At 45.9% G+C, this 22,728-nt stretch overlaps 1 protein-coding gene across 6 annotated transcripts in view; it reads right to left on the reverse strand.

Moving 5' to 3' along the window:
- SYN3 (synapsin III) overlaps window positions 1–22,728 on the reverse strand; it is a 566,272-nt gene that overhangs the window by 538,969 nt on the left and 4,575 nt on the right. Inside the window, exon 1 of one of the 6 annotated variants that reach the window (XM_034948982.3) lies at window positions 21,082–22,107. The exons of the other annotated variants lie outside the window; for them this stretch is intronic. The gene's annotated coding sequence lies outside the window, so the exon portion shown is untranslated. Of the gene's footprint in view, window positions 1–21,081; window positions 22,108–22,728 lie in introns of those variants that run through there. 6 annotated transcript variants of the gene reach the window in all.

The raw sequence follows: 22,728 nt of genomic DNA on the forward strand, positions 1-22,728 counted from the left end.
AATAATAATAGCAGCTATTCATTTAATGTTTCCTAAGTGCTAGGTACTATTTTAAACTTTGTTCATATATTAAACCAATTAATCCTAAGAGTTGTAGGTGGAAAGAAAAATTAAAAATCTCGGGACCCCCCCCCCCCACCAAACTTCTTATGCAAAAGGGACAGTTAAGCCCAGAAGCTGAGTCATTGCAACACCCTCTTCCAAATGAATAGCTGTTACATTATGCATCAGCCAGGTCCCCGTGGAAAGGTGGAAGGCCTCAGGCATCTGCAAAGGACTGCCCCCAAAGATCATTCAAAAGTGACCTTGGCTGCCCTCCCATAAACAAGGACGTGCCAAATGTAACTTTAGGTCCATGATCTAAATCAAGGTCTTTATTTTTATTTGAGACACGGTCTTGCCCTGTCACCCAGGCTGGAGTGCAGTAGCACGATCACAGCTGACTGCAGACTCATAGTCCTGGAGTCAAGTGATCCTCCGACATCAGCATCCTGAGTAGCTAGAACTATAGGCACGTACCACAAGGCCCAGATAATTTTTTATTTTTTATTGTAGAGACAGGGGTCTTGATATGTTGCCTAAGCTGGTCTCAAACTCCTGGCCTCAAGTGATCCTCCTGCCTTCTGTCTCCCAAAGTGTTGGGATTACAGGCATGAGCCACAGCACCAGCCTAAGTCTAGCTCTGATTCTGCATTATAATAAGCTAATAACATTGACTATAAGCTTATCTTCCCAGGTCCAGGACAAAGTCAAGACTCATTCTCCAACCACCCAGAGACATCCATAACTGACTCTTCCTTTACTCCTTTTTTCTCTTCATCATTCACCTTATCTTATGTAAAATGGAGATTTACCGGGCACTAAGGAAAGTCTCACAAGAGTATAAGCATTTGCCTTACCGCCTACCTGCCCCTCTTCCTACATGCCTTCCTCCTCTTTAAGAAAATGTATAAAGACTAAATTTCCTGAAAACCTCCTCAGAAAAGCAGCCTCAGATGTGTCTGTGGCTTATGTTTTTCCCAGACGTGCCCTGAAGCTGCCTTCATAAACCTCGATGATTGAGACTTATGCTTCAGTCACTCATTTCAGTTGTCATAGGGGACCAGAATACGCTATCCCAAAATATACCACTTTGGCATAAGGATTATTTTGAGCTGAAGGCAGTTGAGAAGAAGCAGATATAAGAAAAGCTCTCTGCCCTCCCTGTGTTTGCCTAAAAGCAGGACAGAAATTTGCAAAGCTGATCCTCTAAACCTCCAGCAGAAAGGACAGAAATTAATCACTGATAACTTTAAACCCTCATCAGCCCAAGGCACCACAGGCATCTATATAACGAACTTTACTGGCTTCTATCAGCTTTCCCATATATTTACTTTCCACAATTTGCTGCCCTGGAAATTCAAAATCCTTTTCTTTGTCTTGTCCCTTGTCTAAAAAAATTTTTTTAAATGCTGTAAAGCCCAAGTTCTTTTTTTTTTTTTTTTTTTGAGACAGAGTTGTGCTCTTGTTGCCCAGGCTGGAGGGCAATGCCGCGATCTCGGCCCACCACAACCTCCGCCTCCCAGGTTCAATTGATTCTCCTGCCTCAGCCTCCTGAGTAGCTGGGATTACAAGTATGCACCACCACACCAGGCTAATTTTGTATTTTTAGTAGAGACGGGGTTTCTCCATGTCGGTCAGGCTGGTCTTGAACTCCTGACCTCAGGTGATCCGCCCACCTCGGCCTCCCAAAGTGCTGGGATTATAGGCGTGAGCCATAATGCCCGGCCAAGCCCAAGTTCCAATCACCCCTTTGAGTTACTGAACTCCCAGCGCGTCCACGTGTATGCACAGCTGCACTTAATAAATTAAGTATATGCACCTCATAAACTTCTGTTTGTTTTTCTCTTGTTAATCTTTCATTAGTTTATTTACAGGGCCTCAGCCAATGCACCTAAGACAAATAGCAGAAAAAGTGGGTTTTTTCCTCCCATGTATGGCAATCCCTTGTTATTATCTCTGCTTCACATATGGAGAAAACTAAGGCTCAGAAAGGTGGCGTCACTTGCCCACTTGCTGCCCAGATTTTTTGGGCCCAGACGTTCTGGCTCCAAAGTCTGAGCTCCTTTCTCCCCATACAACCTACCACTGGGCTTCTTTCCTCATTTGAAATTGAGGGGCTCAGTCCTGAAGAACTCAGGTGCCTATCTTGATTCTCACTTTCAAGAGCAAGAACCAGACCCAGAAAAGTATTTTATTTCTCTGCTTTCCTTTATCCTGATTTCTAATAGTGTTTGTCAAACTATATTAATCATAGTCTGTTGCATTCTTGTACATGCCAGGCACTTGGCTAGGCAGTTTCCCTGCACTCTCTCTAGTGTTTCCAGCAATCCAATGAAGAAGCTTCTGTTATCCTGATTTTACGCTGAAGCATCCGAGACTCCGAAAGGTTCAGTAACTTGCCTAAGGTAACCCAGTGAAGAAGCCACTGGTGGGACTCCAGAGTCTAGAACTAACAGGCTCTTAACTACCAGTCCTGCCTGCTTGCCTGTGTCTTCTCCCCACATTCCCACAGCGTCTGAGCTCCTCCAGAGGGAATGGAAGGTGTTACCTGCACCTCCAGCTCTAGCAGGAGGCTGAGAAAATGCTAAATGGATTAATACTGAATTAACAAATAAGTAGATGAAAGGCAGGAAAGAAAAGGAGAAGAAAGACAAAAAGAAAGAAAGGTAAAAATTAGGATGTTAGAAAGTAAAGAAGAAAAATGCAGTGAATGAATAAAATAAGAATGCATGAAGTTAAAAAAAAAAAGGAATAAAAACAAAAGGTCGAGAAAATGAAACCAGAAAAAAGAACTAGATTAAAAGAATACCCAGGCAATCCGGTGCCCTGCTGGCTCTCTTTCTCATCAGGGGCTGCTGCCTCCCAGGCTCTCCACCAAAAGCTGCTTCCTGAACCCTGGGAAGTGGCTGGGATTTTGCCAAACAGCAGTAATGCCCCCTTAGGCCAGGCACCAGGATCCCTAAGGTTGATGGCACGCCATAGGCAGAGGGAAGCAGAGCCTTCACATCCTGGCATCAGATTCCACCAAAAGATCCCTAGCTGCTGTCACTTGCAGGCAAGGAAGGGATTTTTCACAGCCAGGATGGGGATTACTGCTGCAGCGCTGCCTCCTCCAGCTCTGCAGAAAACAGTCATTCCTGCTGCACTGTCTGGTTGAGCAGCTGAAGAAAAGCCAACTTGCCTTCCAGCCCACCCACGCTCTCTTAACCTCCACTGTGAGCTCCGATTGAGCAATTCTCACATCCTTTCCCCCAGGGTCCAGACCTGCTTAGGGACACAATCCTTCTCAGAATGGCAGAAAAGCAAGCTCTGGGGGCCTTCAAGAAAGCCTCTAGGGCCACAGAACTGGGCATGACATCAGGACCCAAGACTGCCCCATCCCCAGTGTGCTGCTGCACCCTACTTTATTAAAGAGGCAGCCAGGAGTGGAAGGAGAAATCCAACGTTCCTGGAGCCCCGGCCACCCAACCCAAGGCAGCCAGTCATCCTATTTTACAGAAGAGTCAAGTTGGAAATCTTGAGTAAGAGTCAGATTAGAACTGAGCAGCTCTCGCACCCCTAAACTGTGCCATGATTAGCTGAGGTAGTGCACTACCAAACCCTGGCCGAAGGATCCCTGAGCTGCAGGCGGAAGCCCCGGGGCTGTTCTGGGGCTTCTGCCTCTCTGCTCCAAGTCCCTGGCACTCTGTTCTGCAAAACCTGCAACAGCAGAGCGGAGAGTTCTGGGCAGGAATTCCTGCTTCAAGTCCTCCAGGGCTCATCTCCCAGGGCCCCTTCTCCATAAAGCCTTTGAGATGCCTCCATCTGACTCATCCTCAACATTCTGAAGATGAGCTATTCAGCAAGGACTCTGTGCACCAGGCTCCTGGCAATCCTGGGAGACGGGTGTCACCAATCCTATCGTATAGATAATGACATCAACACTTAACAGGGTGAGAAAGCATGTCTAAGGTCACCCGGGCAGTACGGTGTGGAGCCAGCATTCAAATTTAGGTCTACTTAACCCTAAAGGCCATGCTCAAAGCTACTATGCCATGATGCCTCCAGGAGGTGTTTTAGCCTGTATATTTTTATATTTATAACATTCTCTTACTTCCTTAAGCTCTTTATTCAAATGTGACTTTTTTTTTTTTTTTTGAGACAGAGTCTCACTCTGTCACCCAGGCTGGAGTGCAGTGGCACGATCTTGGCTCACTGCAACCTCCGCCTCCTGGGTTCAAGCGATTCTCCTGCGTTCAAGCGATTCTCCTGCCTCAGCCTCCTGAGTAGCTGTGATTACAGGTGCCTGCCACCACATCCGGCTAATTTTTTGTATTTTTAGTAGAAACGGAGTTTCATCATGTTGGCCAGGCTGGTCTCGAACTCCTGACCTCATGTGACCTCATGTGATCCGCCCGCCTTGACCTCCCAAAATGCTGGGATTACGGGCGTGAGCCACCGCGCCTGGCCTCAAATGTCACCTTTTTAAAGATGGTAGCCCTCCCCTCAACACCCCTCTCTCTTTCCCTGTATTTTCTCTGTCATACCCATTATCTAACATATTATATATTTACTTTTGTAGTGTATTACTTCTGTGCCCTTTCAACTTGTATGTGACCTGAACAAAGACAGGGATTTTTGCTTATTTTTTTCACTGTCATACATCCAGCACCTACCAGAAAGTGTTAGCTCATAGTAGATGGTCAAAAGATATTTGTGAATCAAAAAACCTGAGTGACTCCATCTCTTGTATTATCACTGGTTTCTTAGATGTCTCTAGATTATACACTTTTTTTTCTTTTTTTTTTTGAGATGGAGTCTCCCGCTCTGTCGCCCAGGCTGGAGTGCAGTGGTGCGATCTTGGCTCACTGTCCGCCACCACACCCAGCTAATTTTTTTTGTATTTTTAATAGAGATTTTTTGTATTTTTAATAGAGATTTTTGTATTTTAATAGAGATCCATGTTAGCCAGGATGGTCTCAATCTCCTGACCCCGTGATCTCCCGCCTCAGCCTGATTATACACTTTTTAAGGACAGGGATCCTACCAAATTCACCTCCATCCAGCCCCATAACAGAGAAAATTAGTTTATACTGAGAGTGTGGACGAATGAAAGGGATGCTTTGACCCTCCCTTAATCTCTTTCAATCCCTAGCTCAAACATGCATCATGCCTTTCATGGACCACAGCAAAACTATGCATCCACTGCTCTCCATGCATCCAATTAGATCTCCTTCAAATCCACTTCCATATCACTGACTGTCACATTTTTTTCAAACATAAGTTTAACCACATCATTCCCTACTGAAACACTACAGTTGCTCCTCGATATATGTCTGATATGGTTAGGCTTTGTGTCCCCACCCAAATCTCATCTTGAATTGTAACTCCCATATCCCCCATAATCCCCATGTGTCAAGGGAGAGACCAGGTGGACGTAATTGAATCATGGGGGTGGTTTCCCCCATGCTGTTCTTGTGATAATGAGTGAGTCTGACAAGGTCTCATGGTTTTATAAGCGTCTGTCATTTCCCTGCTTGCACTTCTCCTTCCTGCTGCCTTGTGAAGAAGGTGCTTTGCTTGCCCTTCCACCATGATTGTAAATTTCCTGAGGCCTCCCCAGCCACGCTGAACTGTGAGTCAATTAAACCTCTTTCCTTTATAAATTACCCAGTCTTGGGTATGTCTTTTTTTTTGAGACAGAGTCTTGCTCTGTTGCCAGGCTGGAGTGCAGTGGCACGATCTCGGCTCACTGCAACCTCCAACTCCCTGGTTCAAGTGATTCTCCTGCCTCAGCCTCCCGAGTAGCTGGGATTACAGGCATGTGCCACCATCCCCAGCTAATTTTCTTTTGTATTTTTAGTAGAGATGGGTTTTCACCATGTTGGCCAGGATGGTCTCGATCTCCTGACCTCATGATCTGCCTGCCTCGGCCTCCCAAAGGGCTGGGATTACAGGCGTGAGTCACTGGGCCCAGTCTGGGTACTCCTTTATTAGCAGCATGACAGTGAACTAATACAATGTCCAAAGCTCCCATGTAGCACTAGGAACTCTTTCTTTTTTTTTTTTTTTTTTAGACGGAGTCTTGCTCTGTTGCCAGGCTGGAGTGCAGTGGCGCGATCTCGGCTCACTGCAAGCTCCACCTCCCGGGTTCACGCCATTCTGCTGCCTCAGCCTCCCGAGCAGCTGGGACTACAGGTGCCCGCCACCACACCCAGCTAATATTTTTTTGTATTTTTAGTAGAGATGGGGTTTCACCGTGTTAGCCAGGATGAGTCTCGATCTCCTCACCTTGTGATCCGCCCGTCTCGGCCTCCCAAAGTGCTGGAATTACAGGCATGAGCCACCATGCCCGGCCTGCTCTAGGAACTCTTTCTAACCTGTGCCAGCTTCATCTCCCACTAGGGCATCCTTGCACAGTAGCTCACTGACACTTATCCTCTTACCCGCCATGCATGTCATGCCTCTGCACATGCTGTGTCTGCTTCCTGGAATGCCATCCTTTTTCATTCACTCCAAAATCCCTCCCCACCCCATTGGATTAATGAGCTCCATGCATCTTTCAAAACCCAGCTCAGATATTAGCTTGCTCAGGAAGCCTCCCAAGTACTCCCTCTCTCCCCCTGCCAAAGGAAAGCTCAAACCTCTCTCCCAGATCATGCTGTACTCCTGCATTACCTGGAGGACTGCTGTGCAGCAAACTAAACCACTCAGCTGCTAAGGACTGAATGTGTGTGTCCCCCAAATTCATATGTTAAAACCGCAATCCCTAACGTGATGGTATTTAGAGATGAGGCCTTTGGAAGCTGATTAGGTCACAAGGATAGAGCCCTCATGATGGGGTTAATGCATTTACAAGAAAAGACACAGAGCTCGTTTCCTCTCTCATCTGCAAACCAGGAGAAAGGGCCCTCAAGCAGAACCTGACCAGTCTGGTACCCTGATCTCAGACTTCCCAGCCTCCTGAACTGTCTGTTGTTTAAGCTACCCAGTCTGTGGTAGTTTATTATAACAGCCCAAACTGACTAAGAGCCAACACAGTTGAGAACTTGGAAATAAAAGTGTGGGGGTCAGGGGCAGGAAAGGCCTCCAGACCCACCTGTCTACAGCACCTCTCTCTAAACCTTACAAAAAGAAGCAAAGCCCTTTAGTCAGATGATTCTTCCTTAGTAAACAATACACGTATATTTCATCATTTGTTTTCCCAGACTTTAGCCAAACGGACGTGGTAAATCAGAAAGAATCTTGCTGGAAGAAAGTACACTGGCTGCTTGAAGAGAAAGTGGAGAGAAAGATTTTGCAGAGCTCTAAAAACATAGTAATCCAGGGCCCTTTCTCATAACAGCAAACAGTCTCACATAGAACAACCACTCTAAAGGGCAGTTGACACTGGGTCCCACCTGCTCCTGTCCCCAGCATGCTGCTGCACCCTACTTTATTAAAGAGGCAGCCAGGAGTGGAAGGAGAAATCCGACGATCCTGGAGCCCCCGCCACCCAATCCAAGGCAGCCAGTCATCCTATGTAACAGAAGAGTCAGGTTAGGAATCTTGAGTAGGAGTCAGGTTAGAACTGAGCAGCTCTCCCACCCCTAAACTGTGCCGTGATTAGCTAAAGTAGTGCTCCATGAAGCCCCGGCCAAAGGATCCCTGAGCTGCAGGTGGAAGCCCTGGGGATGTTCCGGAGCTTCTGCCTCCCTGCTCCCATGATATTCTCACACTTCCTACTGCTCTTTCAAGTCTCACAGGCCATATACCCTTTTGTTATTAACCAGACAAGAAGGAAGAAAAATAGAAAGTTTCAACCCAAGGACTAACATCAAAAAGAAAAATCTTTAGAACATAAAAGTGTATTATTGAAATAGTCCTTACTGGGACTAACTCTAAGAATACCACATAAGCCAGTGACTGGTCTATAGTAAGTACCTTATGTATGTTGTTGCTGCTGCTACTGCTTCTCCTCCTTCTCATACTCTAAAGATGCCCCTACAAGGTTAGTGCGGCATACTGTTTAAAAGCACAAGCAAGAGCTGGGTGCAGCGGCTCACGCCTGTAATCCCAGCAGTTTGGGAGGCCGAGGTGGGCGGATCACCTGAGGTCAGTAGTTCGAGACCAGCCTGGCCAACATGGCGAAACCCTGTCTCTACTAAAAATACAAAAATTAGCTGGGTGTGGTCACAGACACCTGTAATCCCAGCTACTGAGGAAGCTGAGGCAGGAGAATGGCTTGAACCCGGGAGATGGAGGTTGGAGTGAGCTGAGATCACGCCATTGCACTCCAGCTTGGGCAACAAGAGTGAAACTCCATCTCAAAAAATAATAATAATATAATAAATAAAAGCACAAGCCATGAAGTCAAAACTACCTGGGTTAATATCCCAGCAATTCTGTTTCTTAGCTCTGTGACATTGGGCCAGTCATTCATCCTTCTGTGTCTTTGTTTGCTCATCGTAAAACAGGGATAATAATTCTAACTCATCCATAAGCTTGTGGTGAGAATTAAGTGAATTAAGCCACATAAAGTGCATTGAACTGGGTCAGGCGCAGTGGCTCACGCCTGTAATCCCAGCACTTTGGGAGGCCGAGGCAGGCAGATCATGAGGTCAAGAGATCGAGACCATCCTGGCCAACATGGTGAAACACCGTTTCTACTAAAAATAGAAAAATTAGCTGGGCGTGGTGGTATGCGCCTGTAGTCCCAGCTACTCGGGTGGCTGAGGCAGGAGAATCGCTTCAACCTGGGGGGCAGAGGTTGCAGTGAGCCGAGATTGTGCCACTGCACACCATCTTGATGACAGAGTGAGATTCTGTCTCAAAAAAAAAAAAAAGTGCATTGAACTATGCTTTGCACACAGTGAGGGTGCAACAACCTAGCAGTTAGGCCACAGGAAGATGTGGCTGCAGCATGCTTGGAAAGTGGGCAGGATGATGTACAAAAAGAAGATGTGGAGTCTGTGAGCTTCAACGCAGGCCCAAAGCGGTACTAGGTACAGTGCGTTCTTCCACCAGCCTTCTGCCAACACACCACCTCCAGCCAGCTGGTTCACCGTAGCAGTAGCTTTCCTCAAACATGCCTAGTCACGTGAGACTTTGACAGCGCAACAGACATTCTGTCCACGTGGCTCTTGGACTGCCTGGTGTATTTCACCATGGCAGGCCCCCTGTTAATAACTGAGGAGCTGATGAATTGCTTCAATCACTTTAGACTCACAGACTCATTGAGCACAGGAGGTCAAGTGACTCCCATCCCATCCCTAAACAGACACGTGCTCTTTGATCAATCCTCATCACCTCACCCAACATAAGCTTATTCTAGCCTCTAGCCATTCTCTAACCTTATTCCAGAACTTCGCTTCTGCTTGTGCCTCTGCCTGGTTGTCATTTCTCCAACTTTCTCCAAGTCGGAATTCCTACTAAACGCTGAAATCCCATTTCAAACATCACCTTTTCTGTGAACTCTCCCCAGCTCCCCCTAGGGTTTCTCATAGTGGTTTCAACCAATCACCTACACAGAATTATTTCTGGTGCTTGCTAACTACAGGTCTCCTTCTTGAGGGATCAGGGCCTAGCCACCTGCATTTTTAACAACCTTCCCAGATGATTCTTTTTTTTTTTTTTTTTGAGATGGAGTTTCGCTCTTGTTGCCCAGGCTGGAGTGCAATGGCACGATCTCGGCTCACCACAACCTCTGCCTCCCGGGTTCAAGCGACTCTCCTGCCTCCGCCTCCCAAGTAGCTGGAATCACAGGCATGTGCCACCACACCCGGCTAATTTTTGTACTTTTAGTAGAGACAGGCTTTCTCCATGCTGGTCAGGCTGTTCTCGAACTCCCAACCTCAGGTGATCTGCCCGCCTTGGCCTCCCAAAGTGCTGGGATTACAGGCATGAGCCACCGCGCCCAGCCCCAGATGATTCTTAAATACATTACAGTTTGAGAGCAGCTGTCCAGACAGCTAGCCTTGCAAACCTGACACTTAGTAATTTGGCCCTCACCTCTGCTCCCCTGATACTTTGCACATGACCTCTGACAGCACACCTGGCTGTGTTCCAGGTGAACTGCTTAGAGTAAATCTCTCTCCAGACTGGGAGCCACTTGAGGATAGAAACCTTGCCTGATTTATATTTAAATTCTCAACATCTCCAGGTATGTTACTACTCTCGCCTTCTCTTTTCCCTTATATTCCACATCTCATTCATCAACCAGGTGGCTCTACTTTTTTTTTTTTTTTTTTTGAGATGGAGTCTCGCTCTGTCGCCCAGGCTGGAGTGCAGTGGCACGATGTCAGCTCACTGCAAGCTCCGCCTCCCGGGTTCATGCCATTCTCCTGCCTCAGCCTCTCCTGGGACTACAGGCGCCCGCCACCACGCCCAGCTAATTTGTTTGTATTTTTAGTAGAGACGGAGTTTCACCGTGTTAGCCAGGATGGTCTCGATCTCCTGACCTCGTGATCCGCACACCTCGGCCTCCCAAAGTGCTGGGCCTACTTTCAAAAAAGAAATTTTTTTTTAACCACTTCTCACTTCTCTCACCCCAAGGACCTTAGTCTAGCCCATCATCATCTCTTTAACCACTTCTCACTTCTTTCACCCCAAGGACCTTAGTCTAGCCCATCATCATCTCTTTAACCACTTCTCACTTCTCTCACCCCAAGGACCTTAGTCTAGCCCATCATCATCTCTTTAACCACTTCTCACTTCTCTCACCCCAAGGACCTTAGTCTAGCCCATCATCATCTCTTTAACCACTTCTCACTTCTCTCACCCCAAGGACCTTAGTCTAGCCCATCATCATCTCTTTAACCACTTCTCACTTCTTTCACCCCAAGGACCTTAGTCTAGCCCATCATCATCTCTTTAACCACTTCTCACTTCTTTCACCCCAAGGACCTTAGTCTAGCCCATCATCATCTCTTTAACCACTTCTCACTTCTTTCACCCCAAGGACCTTAGTCTAGCCCATCATCATCTCTTTAACCACTTCTCACTTCTTTCACCCCAAGGACCTTAGTCTAGCCCATCATCATCTCTTTAACCACTTCTCACTTCTTTCACCCCAAGGACCTTAGTCTAGCCCATCATCATCTCTTTAACCACTTCTCACTTCTTTCACCCCAAGGACCTTAGTCTAGCCCATCATCATCTCTTTAACCACTTCTCACTTCTTTCACCCCAAGGACCTTAGTCTAGCCCATCATCATCTCTTTAACCACTTCTCACTTCTTTCACCCCAAGGACCTTAGTCTAGCCCATCATCATCTCTTTAACCACTTCTCACTTCTTTCACCCCAAGGACCTTAGTCTAGCCCATCATCATCTCTTTAACCACTTCTCACTTCTTTCACCCCAAGGACCTTAGTCTAGCCCATCATCATCTCTTTAACCACTTCTCACTTCTCTCACCCCAAGGACCTTAGTCTAGCCCATCATCATCTCTTTAACCACTTCTCACTTCTCTCACCCCAAGGACCTTAGTCTAGCCCATCATCATCTCTTTAACCACTTCTCACTTCTCTCACCCCAAGGACCTTAGTCTAGCCCATCATCATCTCTTTAACCACTTCTCACTTCTTTCACCCCAAGGACCTTAGTCTAGCCCATCATCATCTCTTTAACCACTTCTCACTTCTTTCACCCCAAGGACCTTAGTCTAGCCCATCATCATCTCTTTAACCACTTCTCACTTCTTTCACCCCAAGGACCTTAGTCTAGCCCATCATCATCTCTTTAACCACTTCTCACTTCTTTCACCCCAAGGACCTTAGTCTAGCCCATCATCATCTCTTTAACCACTTCTCACTTCTCTCACCCCAAGGACCTTAGTCTAGCCCATCATCATCTCTTTAACCACTTCTCACTTCTCTCACCCCAAGGACCTTAGTCTACCCCATCAACATCTCTTTAACCACTTCTCACTTCTTTCACCCCAAGGACCTTAGTCTAGCCCATCATCATCTCTTTAACCACTTCTCACTTCTTTCACCCCAAGGACCTTAGTCTAGCCCATCATCATCTCTTTAACCACTTCTCACTTCTTTCACCCCAAGGACCTTAGTCTAGCCCATCATCATCTCTTTAACCACTTCTCACTTCTTTCACCCCAAGGACCTTAGTCTAGCCCATCATCATCTCTTTAACCACTTCTCACTTCTTTCACCCCAAGGACCTTAGTCTAGCCCATCATCATCTCTTTAACCACTTCTCACTTCTTTCACCCCAAGGACCTTAGTCTAGCCCATCATCATCTCTTTAACCACTTCTCACTTCTTTCACCCCAAGGACCTTAGTCTAGCCCATCATCATCTCTTTAACCACTTCTCACTTCTTTCACCCCAAGGACCTTAGTCTAGCCCATCATCATCTCTTTAACCACTTCTCACTTCTTTCACCCCAAGGACCTTAGTCTAGCCCATCATCATCTCTTTAACCACTTCTCACTTCTTTCACCCCAAGGACCTTAGTCTAGCCCATCATCATCTCTTTAACCACTTCTCACTTCTTTCACCCCAAGGACCTTAGTCTAGCCCATCATCATCTCTTTAACCACTTCTCACTTCTCTCACCCCAAGGACCTTAGTCTAGCCCATCATCATCTCTTTAACCACTTCTCACTTCTCTCACCCCAAGGACCTTAGTCTAGCCCATCATCATCTCTTTAACCACTTCTCACTTCTCTCACCCCAAGGACCTTAGTCTAGCCCATCATCATCTCTTTAACCACTTCTCACTTCTTTCACCCCAAGGACCTTAGTCTAGCCCATCATCATCTCTTTAACCACTTCTCACTTCTCTCACCCCAAGGACCTTAGTCTAGCCCATCATCATCTCTTTAACCACTTCTCACTTCTCTCACCCCAAGGACCTTAGTCTAGCCCATCATCATCTCTTTAACCACTTCTCACTTCTCTCACCACAAGGACCTTAGTCTAGCCCATCATCATCTCTTTAACCACTTCTCACTTCTCTCACCCCAAGGACCTTAGTCTAGCCCATCATCATCTCTTTAACCACTTCTCACTTCTTTCACCCCAAGGACCTTAGTCTAGCCCATCATCATCTCTTTAACCACTTCTCACTTCTTTCACCCCAAGGACCTTAGTCTAGCCCATCATCATCTCTTTAACCACTTCTCACTTCTTTCACCCCAAGGACCTTAGTCTAGCCCATCATCATCTCTTTAACCACTTCTCACTTCTTTCACCCCAAGGACCTTAGTCTAGCCCATCATCATCTCTTTAACCACTTCTCACTTCTCTCACCCCAAGGACCTTAGTCTAGCCCATCATCATCTCTTTAACCACTTCTCACTTCTCTCACCCCAAGGACCTTAGTCTACCCCATCAACATCTCTTTAACCACTTCTCACTTCTTTCACCCCAAGGACCTTAGTCTAGCCCATCATCATCTCTTTAACCACTTCTCACTTCTTTCACCCCAAGGACCTTAGTCTAGCCCATCATCATCTCTTTAACCACTTCTCACTTCTTTCACCCCAAGGACCTTAGTCTAGCCCATCATCATCTCTTTAACCACTTCTCACTTCTTTCACCCCAAGGACCTTAGTCTAGCCCATCATCATCTCTTTAACCACTTCTCACTTCTTTCACCACAAGGACCTTAGTCTAGCCCATCATCATCTCTTTAACCACTTCTCACTTCTTTCACCCCAAGGACCTTAGTCTAGCCCATCATCATCTCTTTAACCACTTCTCACTTCTTTCACCCCAAGGACCTTAGTCTAGCCCATCATCATCTCTTTAACCACTTCTCGCTTCTTTCACCCCAAGGACCTTAGTCTAGCCCATCATCATCTCTTTAACCACTTCTCGCTTCTTTCACCCCAAGGACCTTAGTCTAGCCCATCATCATCTCTTTAACCACTTCTCGCTTCTTTCACCCCAAGGACCTTAGTCTAGCCCATCATCATCTCTTTAACCACTTCTCGCTTCTTTCACCCCAAGGACCTTAGTCTAGCCCATCATCATCTCTTTAACCACTTCTCGCTTCTTTCACCCCAAGGACCTTAGTCTAGCCCATCATCATCTCTTTAACCACTTCTCGCTTCTTTCACCCCAAGGACCTTAGTCTAGCCCATCATCATCTCTTTAACCACTTCTCACTTCTTTCACCACAAGGACCTTAGTCTAGCCCATCATCATCTCTTTAACCACTTCTCACTTCTTTCACCCCAAGGACCTTAGTCTAGCCCATCATCATCTCTTTAACCACTTCTCGCTTCTTTCACCCCAAGGACCTTAGTCTAGCCCATCATCATCTCTTTAACCACTTCTCGCTTCTTTCACCCCAAGGACCTTAGTCTAGCCCATCATCATCTCTTTAACCACTTCTCGCTTCTTTCACCCCAAGGACCTTAGTCTAGCCCATCATCATCTCTTTAACCACTTCTCGCTTCTTTCACCCCAAGGACCTTAGTCTAGCCCATCATCATCTCTTTAACCACTTCTCACTTCTTTCACCCCAAGGACCTTAGTCTAGCCCATCATCATCTCTTTAACCACTTCTCACTTCTTTCACCCCAAGGACCTTAGTCTAGCCCATCATCATCTCTTTAACCACTTCTCACTTCTTTCACCCCAAGGACCTTAGTCTAGCCCATCATCATCTCTTTAACCACTTCTCACTTCTTTCACCCCAAGGACCTTAGTCTAGCCCATCATCATCTCTCCCCCATGAACTACCACAATGACCCACTCACTGATCCTATAGCTCCCACCTTTCCCCCACTATGCCTCTCTTAACACAGAGCATTCAGAATGATTCTCTAAAAACATGTCAAATATTTGCAAGTCACATATCCAAGAAAGTACTGGTATATAAAGAAGGCTAAAAGCTCAACAATAAAAAAAGCAATTAAAAAAAAACAAAAAACATGTAATAGACCTGAAGACACTTCGCCAAAGAGAATATAGGAATGGTAAATATACACTTGAAAAGATATTCAACGTAATTAGCAAATTAGGGAAATGCAAATTAAACCATTGAGATACCACTAAACTATAAAGATGGCTAAAATAAAAAATACCAACCATGCCAACTACTGATTCCAATGCAGAGCAAATGGAACTTTCATACGTTGTTGATGGAAATGCAAAATGACATGGCCACTCTAGAAATTAGTTTGGAAGTTTCTTATAAAGTTAAATGTAAACTTAGCACATATCCTAGCAATCCAACTCTTGGGTATTTACCTTAGAGAAGCAAAAACTCACATCCACACAAAAACCTAAATACAAATGTTTATAGCAGCTTTATTCATAATCCTTAAAAACTAGAAACAACCTGGCTGTGTGCAGTGGCTCACACCTGTAATCCCAGCACTTTGGGAGGCCGAGGCAGGCGGATCACAAGGTCAGGAGTTCGAGACCAGCCTGTCCAACATGATAAAACCTCGTCTCTACCCAAAATACAAAAAATTAGCTGGGCGAGGTGGAATCCCAGCACTTTGGGAGGCCGAGGCAGGTGGATCACGAGGTCAGGAGCTCGAGACCAGCCTGGCCAACATGGTAAAACCCTGTCTCTACTAAAAATACAAACAAATTAGCTGGGTGTGGTGGCAGGCACCTGTAATCCCAGCTACTCGGGAAGCTGAGGCAGGAGACTAGCTTGAAGCTGGGAGGCGGAAGTTGCAGTGAGGTGAGACCACACCACTGCACTCCAGCCTGGGCAACAGAGCAAGTCTCTGTTTAAAAAAAAAAAAAAAAAATCCAAACTCCTTTCCACAGCCCATGAGTTCCCACCAGGCCTGGCTTTGGGAACCTCTCTAAAGACATCTTCTCCAACTCTCCCTTCCCCCACCTCTTACCTGTCCTGAGGTCCATCTGCTGTTCTCTCTGCCAGGTACTCTTTTCTACAGGTATTTCCAAAACTCACTCCCAAACATCATGGCTCTACTAAAATATTTACTCCTTACACAGGTCTTCTTTAACTGACTTTTCTATAATAGTATCTATAATACTATTTCCCTCATACTGTTTCGTTTTTCTTCATGGCACTCATTACTAAGTGGCATCATATAATATATTTGTTTTCTGGTTATTTTCTACCTTTCCTCTGAGAATATAAGATGCATGAGGGTAACCTTATCTGTACTAGTCACCAATACATCCCCAGCACTTAGAATCTGCCTATCACAGGATTAAAACTCCATAATATTTATTGAATGAATGAATGAGCACACCCAAGAGACGAACACTCAATAATGAAATTCCCAATGATTTCAACGTGGAGCCATACTTTGACTCAAAAATTTCTTTGTATCACCCCTCAAATCACCTGCCTACGTGGCCCCTGAGTAAAGCAGTCCTAGCCCCCAACATTTAATTCAGCTGTTGGTGCTTTCAAAAAATGTGTTAAGTTCGACGTCTCCCTTCTAAGTGCAGCTTTCTGGTGCTTGGTTAGAAAACTGGCAGGAGGTGCCAGGCTATAAGGACAGCATTCTTAGAGTAATGTCATGTGGGGTTTCCTGAGGGCTTGCAGAAAGCTATCCAGAAGTGCCACTAATGTGAACAAAGAAGTTTGAGGTAAGATTGAAGAAAGAAAAAAAAAATAATAAAAACACCTCTCTGTAACACCTTTCCAAGGAGAATGAATACATGAGCATTTACAGAACACCTGCTCTACAGGTTCCTGGCACTCTGAAGGTTCTCTCTTAATCCTCTTATCCTTCAAGGTTAGACCTATTAGTCCCATTTTCACGTGCAGAAAAAAAAAAAAAGGAACCAACACAGAGAGGTTAGGTAACATGACCGATGTCACACAGCGATGTCTGGCATTTTGAACTCAGGTCTGTGTTGCCTTCAACTCCATTCTTTTTCCACTTTGGACTTTAGAAGCAATATTCAGGGGCATGAGAATGAATACTGTCTGGAGGAGGCAGGCAGAACATGCCAACCTCAAGTAGAAAACACCGACCAACACCTGGACACTAGTGGCCAGTTTCTTCTCTAAAATGTTTCAAAGACCAGCATGGACCAGTCTGCTGAAGCAATATGCTGATTACCTTCCAGCAAATATTACTGAACACCTACCATACTGCAACATTTCCTGGGCTGGAGGTTTCCACATATATTATCTCATTTAATTTTCATTATTGTTAAAAAAAAACTATTAACGTGATATAGTTTGGATGTTTGCCTTCTCCAAATAGCATGAGGGTATGGCAACACTGCATCTTATTCATTCTTTAGGTTCTAAACCCACAGTATGGTGTGAAAATCATGTGTAGCTAAAAATACCCTCAAAAATATTTTTGAAATGTGATCCCCAGTATTGAAGGTGGGGCCTGCTGGGAGGTGTTTTGGTGATGGGGGTGGATCCCTCATGAATGGCTTGGTGTCCTCCCCTTGGTGATGAGTGAGTTCTTGCCCTATTAGTTCACACAAGAGTTGGTTGTTAATAGGAGCCTGGCACGTACTCCTCTCTCTGTTGCTCTCTCTCTCACTATGTGATATGCCTGTTACCCCTTCGCCTTCTGCCATGAGTTAAAGCTTCCTGAGGCCTCACCAGAAGCTGAGCAGATGCTGGTGCCATGCTTGTACAGCCTGCAGAACCTTGAGCCAAATAAACCTCTTTTCTTTATAAATTACCCAGTCTCAGGTATTCCTTAATGGCAATGCAAAATGGACTGAAACAACATGTATGAAGGTATTAGAGGCTGTTTATCCAAACTGAATGACAGAAACCTTGCAAGCAAATACATACTCCTAAGAATTCCCTCTCCTTCACCCCATGCCCTAGAGATTTGACAGTTACCTTAAAAACAGAGCAGCATGAAGATGCAGACAACTTCTTTTTTGACCTTCTTTTTCTACTTCTTTTGCTGTAGGCCAGAGTTTTGCACACTGGATAGCACAGGGAATTACTATTCAGGGTTTCATACACAAAAACCATGTATAATGCAACTTTCTGACCATTAAAATATATTTAGGGTATTTTTGGCTACACATGATTTTCACAGCATACAATGGGTTTAGAGCCTAAAAAATGAGTAAGACACAGTGTTGCTGTACCCTTAGCTTCCTCTAATTTACTCCCGCTTGATAGATAATCAAGAAATGTTAGCTCTAGAAAGGAAGTTACAGATTGCCAAGTTCCACTCCTTGCCAGGGCTTCAATGATGACAGGGCCTTGGAAGGTGGGCTCCCCCTGCTGGACAGCTCCACTACCAGCACGTTCTTCCTCTATCTGCTATCGGCTTTTCTTCAAATTCCACTGCTGCAGCTAGCTTTGCCCTCCAGCCCTGCAGAATAATTATAACTCCTCTTTCCTATGATAATAATTTGAATTTCTGAAGGCTGTTATTTGGGTGAGACTTTCTTAATGCTATAGTGATCATGAAAAGGGTCAAGTATCTGCACTGTGCTTTTTAATAACCACCGGATGGTTTTTATTCTGGGTGCTCGTCCAAGCTATTGATACCCGCCTCCCCATTAGGCAGCTCCGCCAATTAATTAAATTCAATATTTTGGGAGCTGCGCTCTGGAAGCATGCCTCTTAGTCGGGAAGACAAAGAACAAAAACCACACGGCATGTGGCAACTACTCTTACAGTGGCACAGATTCGGTGCCAGCCGCACGCAGGAGGAAAGGGTCGGGGTCTCGGCCCATCCATTGGGAAGGACTGCTAACCTGTGAGCCAGAAGACCCCAGGAAACACAGCCTGAGCCTGCTCAAGGAAAGTGACCAGGTCTCATACTCAGCTTGCCTGTTGCCCTCTGTGTCTCAGACACCAGCCGCAAAGCTAAGCAGAGGAGGTTTTCCATAAGCCTACTCCAATCTCTTGGCACTGGAAAGGGGCCTGGAGGTGAGAATAACTAAATGCAACTCACTCACCCCATGTGTCTCAAATGAATGAGTGTTGTTGTTTTATTTTTTCTTAAAAAACAACAAGTTATAAAAATACAACTCCAAACACCTAAGACAGGGAGTCTTTGTGTCCATTTCTTCCCATCTGTCAACTCATCAAGTGACATGAAACAAATCCCCTAACTTCTGTGGACCTCCATTTTTTCAGCTACAAATTCAGGGGCTTGGCCAGGCACAGTGGCTCACGCCTGTAACCCCAGCATTTTGGGAGGCTGAGGCAGGTGGATCACTTGAGGTCAGGAGTTCAAGACCAGCCTGGCCAACATATTGAAACCCCATCTCTACTAAAAATACAAAAAATTAGCCGGGCGTGGTGGTGCACGTCAGTAGTCCCAGCTATTCGGGAGGCTGAGACATGAGAATCTGAGCCTGGGAGGTGGAGGTTGCAGTGGGCTGAGATCACGCCACCGCACTCCAGCCTGGGTGACAGAGCGAGACTGTTTCAAAAAACAAAAACAAAACAAAGCAAAACAAATTGAGGAGCTTGATCCAAAGAACTGTAAGGTCCCTTTCAGAACCAGGGTCCTCCAATCTTTTGTGGTCCCAGACAGTGAGTGGATAAGCTACAGTGACCTGGCTGAGCTAGTTTATCTCAAAACCAGCACATGACTTCTAGTACAGAGAACAGCATGCAAGGAAACAAAGGCAGACAAAAGATTCCTGCTCCAGCCCCACCATTATCCTGCCATGGATCCCTCCCTCAGTACATCTGCCTGCACAGCTCTAAATACCAGCCCTGCCACTGAGCAAGTGGATCATCTTGGACAAGTCACTCAACCTCCTTTAGCCTTGATTTTCACATCTGCAGAGTGGGGTTAATTTTACCCACTCTCAGCACAGCTCGGATGGTGAAATAAATTAAAACCCGTATAAAGCACCCAGTACCTAGAGGACATATGCCATGTATCCCTTTATTCAAACATTCTTTACCCACTGAGCCCACTTCATCAACATATTCAAATTCCAAAGGCTTATAGTAATCTGAAGCCCAGGTGGCCAGACCTAGAAGGGCTGCAAAAATCAGCAAGTCCAACTCCTTTCTACCTCTGCGATTTACAAGGGAGAGAACTGAGGCTCAGAAACGTTCGGTGACTTGCTCAAGGACCTACATCAGCAAGCCTGGCCTAGAACACAGGGTGGCAAACACCAAGGACCACACAAGACACAAAGATAACCCTTTGTAGGCCCTATTCTCCAAAATTGAGAACCCATCACTTATAACCCAATTCTGAAAAATTAAAAATAGAAAAATTTTCTATTTCTGTATATTTTTGGAGGACCGCAAGAGATAGCCAGCATCGCAGTGTGTCTATGAAAGGCAAGGATTTCTTGAATTACTTATGAAATGAAGGTCAGTGGTTCTTGCTAGCAGTTTTCCTCAGCTGCTCTGCTCCCCTCTCCCTTCCCCACATCTACTCATTTCAATTTACATCTTGAGGCACACATGCCTACATTGGGACCCTTTCTGGACAAGGTGAGAAGTTTTAGGTAGAGGCAATAATCCATTTCCCATTAAACACAAACAAAAAAAAATCACAGTTACGCTATCCATAATACAAAAAGAATTCCTCTCCTCACCCCTAAGAGCCCCAGCCCGGGACACCTAGAAAAGTGCCCAAATACATTAAGGCACACAAACAACTCAAGGGTCAGGGACCCAAAGGTCCCCCCAAATGACATGATCAAAATCCATGAGACCACTCAAGAGTCTCTGGAGAAACCTCAGCCCAGATTCTACAAGGGCCGCTGGACTGAGCTGGAGTGCTCTAGAGGGAGCTCAGACAATATAAGGAGGAACCAGATTAGAAGTGGTTTCAGAGATACAGGGATAACCTGATGAGCTCCCCTCCTGCCCAGATTCCCAAAAGAAAGCGTGTATTTTCAGGGAGTATCTGACAGAAAGCTACACCAAGAACATGCTTCCTTGTAGCTCCTGGTGAGCACACTCCCTAGACAGTGTCTGCTAAAACTTGGATTAGGAAGGCCCTAATCCAAGCCTCACATCGTGCACTTTGGCAAACAGACCCAGAGAGGGAGACCATCCTGCCCAAGCTCATATCACAAGCCAGTGGCAGCCACTGGCTTGAGCTTGCACCTGACCTTCAGTCTAGAGCTAGTCCTCCCCGCACCCCACGGCTCCTTCCCACCAGGCCCACTCCCTCTTCCAAAACCTTGGGCTCACCTCCTCGTTCTAAGGATTCTGCCAGGTTGAACAATGCTCAGAAGCAGGTGGCAGTTTAGCAATTCATTCAGAGGGACCTGGGGCTGTGCCCGTCCCCGGTGGCAAGGAGAGACTGCAGTAAGAGACTGCAGTGTGGAACTTTGAAAGGGCTCTCTTCTCTAAAGAATCCTCCTCCTCCTCCTCCTTCTCCTCCTCCTCCTCCTTCTCCTCCTCCTCCTCCTTCTCCTCCTCCGTAGTACTACGGACACATGTGCTCTGTTTGGGAGGAGGAAAGGAGGAGAGTATGGATGTGTAAGGAGAGTGTGGATGTTTGTTGGAAGGAGAAGGGCAACAATCTGCAGGGCCCTGCTGTATACTCACACCTAGCAGAAGAGGAACGAAAAAAAAAAAAAAAGAGAGAGAGAGAGAGAGCTCTAACTGCTTCCACAAAATTATTAACCCTTGCGCTCCAGCTCTGCTCCTCAAACAGCTGAAGCAAGAGAAACAATACACTTAACCAATGGAGCACCAGCCAAAGACATTACATCATCGGTCAGCACCGTCATTGGCTAATAATTCCTAGAAGGCAAAATTCTGCTTCTAGGTGCTTAACCCTTTCATGCTCATCAGAGCAAAGAGGATTTGGTCTAAACCAATGGTTCCTGAACTTGCTTTTATCAGAATCATCCAGGATGCTTTCTAAACATACAGATCATCATTTTTCATTTCAACCCATCTAAATCAGAACCTACAAAGGGAGCATGGATAGCTGTATTATAAATAGTGTACAGAGTGTGGCAACCACTGATCAACTCAGAAAGTCTTCCTCTCCAAACAAGATAACATTTTTCTGAGCATTTTTCATGTGTCCAACACTTTGCTACATCATCTCATTTATTTCCTGCACTGAACAATGGCTCCATATCCCAAGTATTAAAAAGTCAGGTTAAGAGAGGCTGAGTTGGCCGGGCGCAGTGGCTCACGCCTGTAATCCCAGCACTTTGGGAGGCCGAGGTGGGTGTATCACCTGAGATCAGGAGTTCGAGATCAGCCTGACCAACATGGTGAAACCCCGTTTCCACTAAAAATACAAAAATTAGCCGGGTGTGGTGGCGGGTGCCTATAATTCCAGCTACTCTGGAGGCTGAGGCAGGAGAATCACTTGAACCCAGGAGGCGGAGGTTGCAGTGAGCCGAGATCACGCCATTGCACTCCAGCCTGGGCATAACAGAGCGAGACTCCGTTTCAAAAAAAAGAGAGGATAAGTCAGTTGAGCAAGAGATGGAGGCTTGCTTTGAAAGAGAGGCTTTTGGGACCCGACCTTGCTACCCTTTTGAAGCTCCCGCTTGAAGTCAAACCAAGCCGTTTATTTACTTATTGCCTCTAGAGTTACAGAAAACATAGACTCTCTTGATGAGTTGGAGAATGCCAGGAACCTGGGAGGAATGGGGAAATGAAGACAATGGTGGATTATTCTCTTTCTTGGGCTCATTCCCTCTGCTTCTGTTGCAAATTCAGCTTAAACATCACTGTCTCTTGGAAGCCTTCCCCAACCACCCGCCAACCCCCAAACCAGGGATAGATGCCCCTGCTCTGTGATCTTAAGGTCTCCTGGAGTTGTGGGCTGCCGTTTCCTGTTTACTGGATAAACTCCAGGAGATTAGAGCC

This window comes from Pan paniscus, chromosome 23 (assembly GCF_029289425.2).
Source record: "Pan paniscus chromosome 23, NHGRI_mPanPan1-v2.0_pri, whole genome shotgun sequence".
Lineage (NCBI taxonomy): Eukaryota > Metazoa > Chordata > Mammalia > Primates > Hominidae > Pan > Pan paniscus.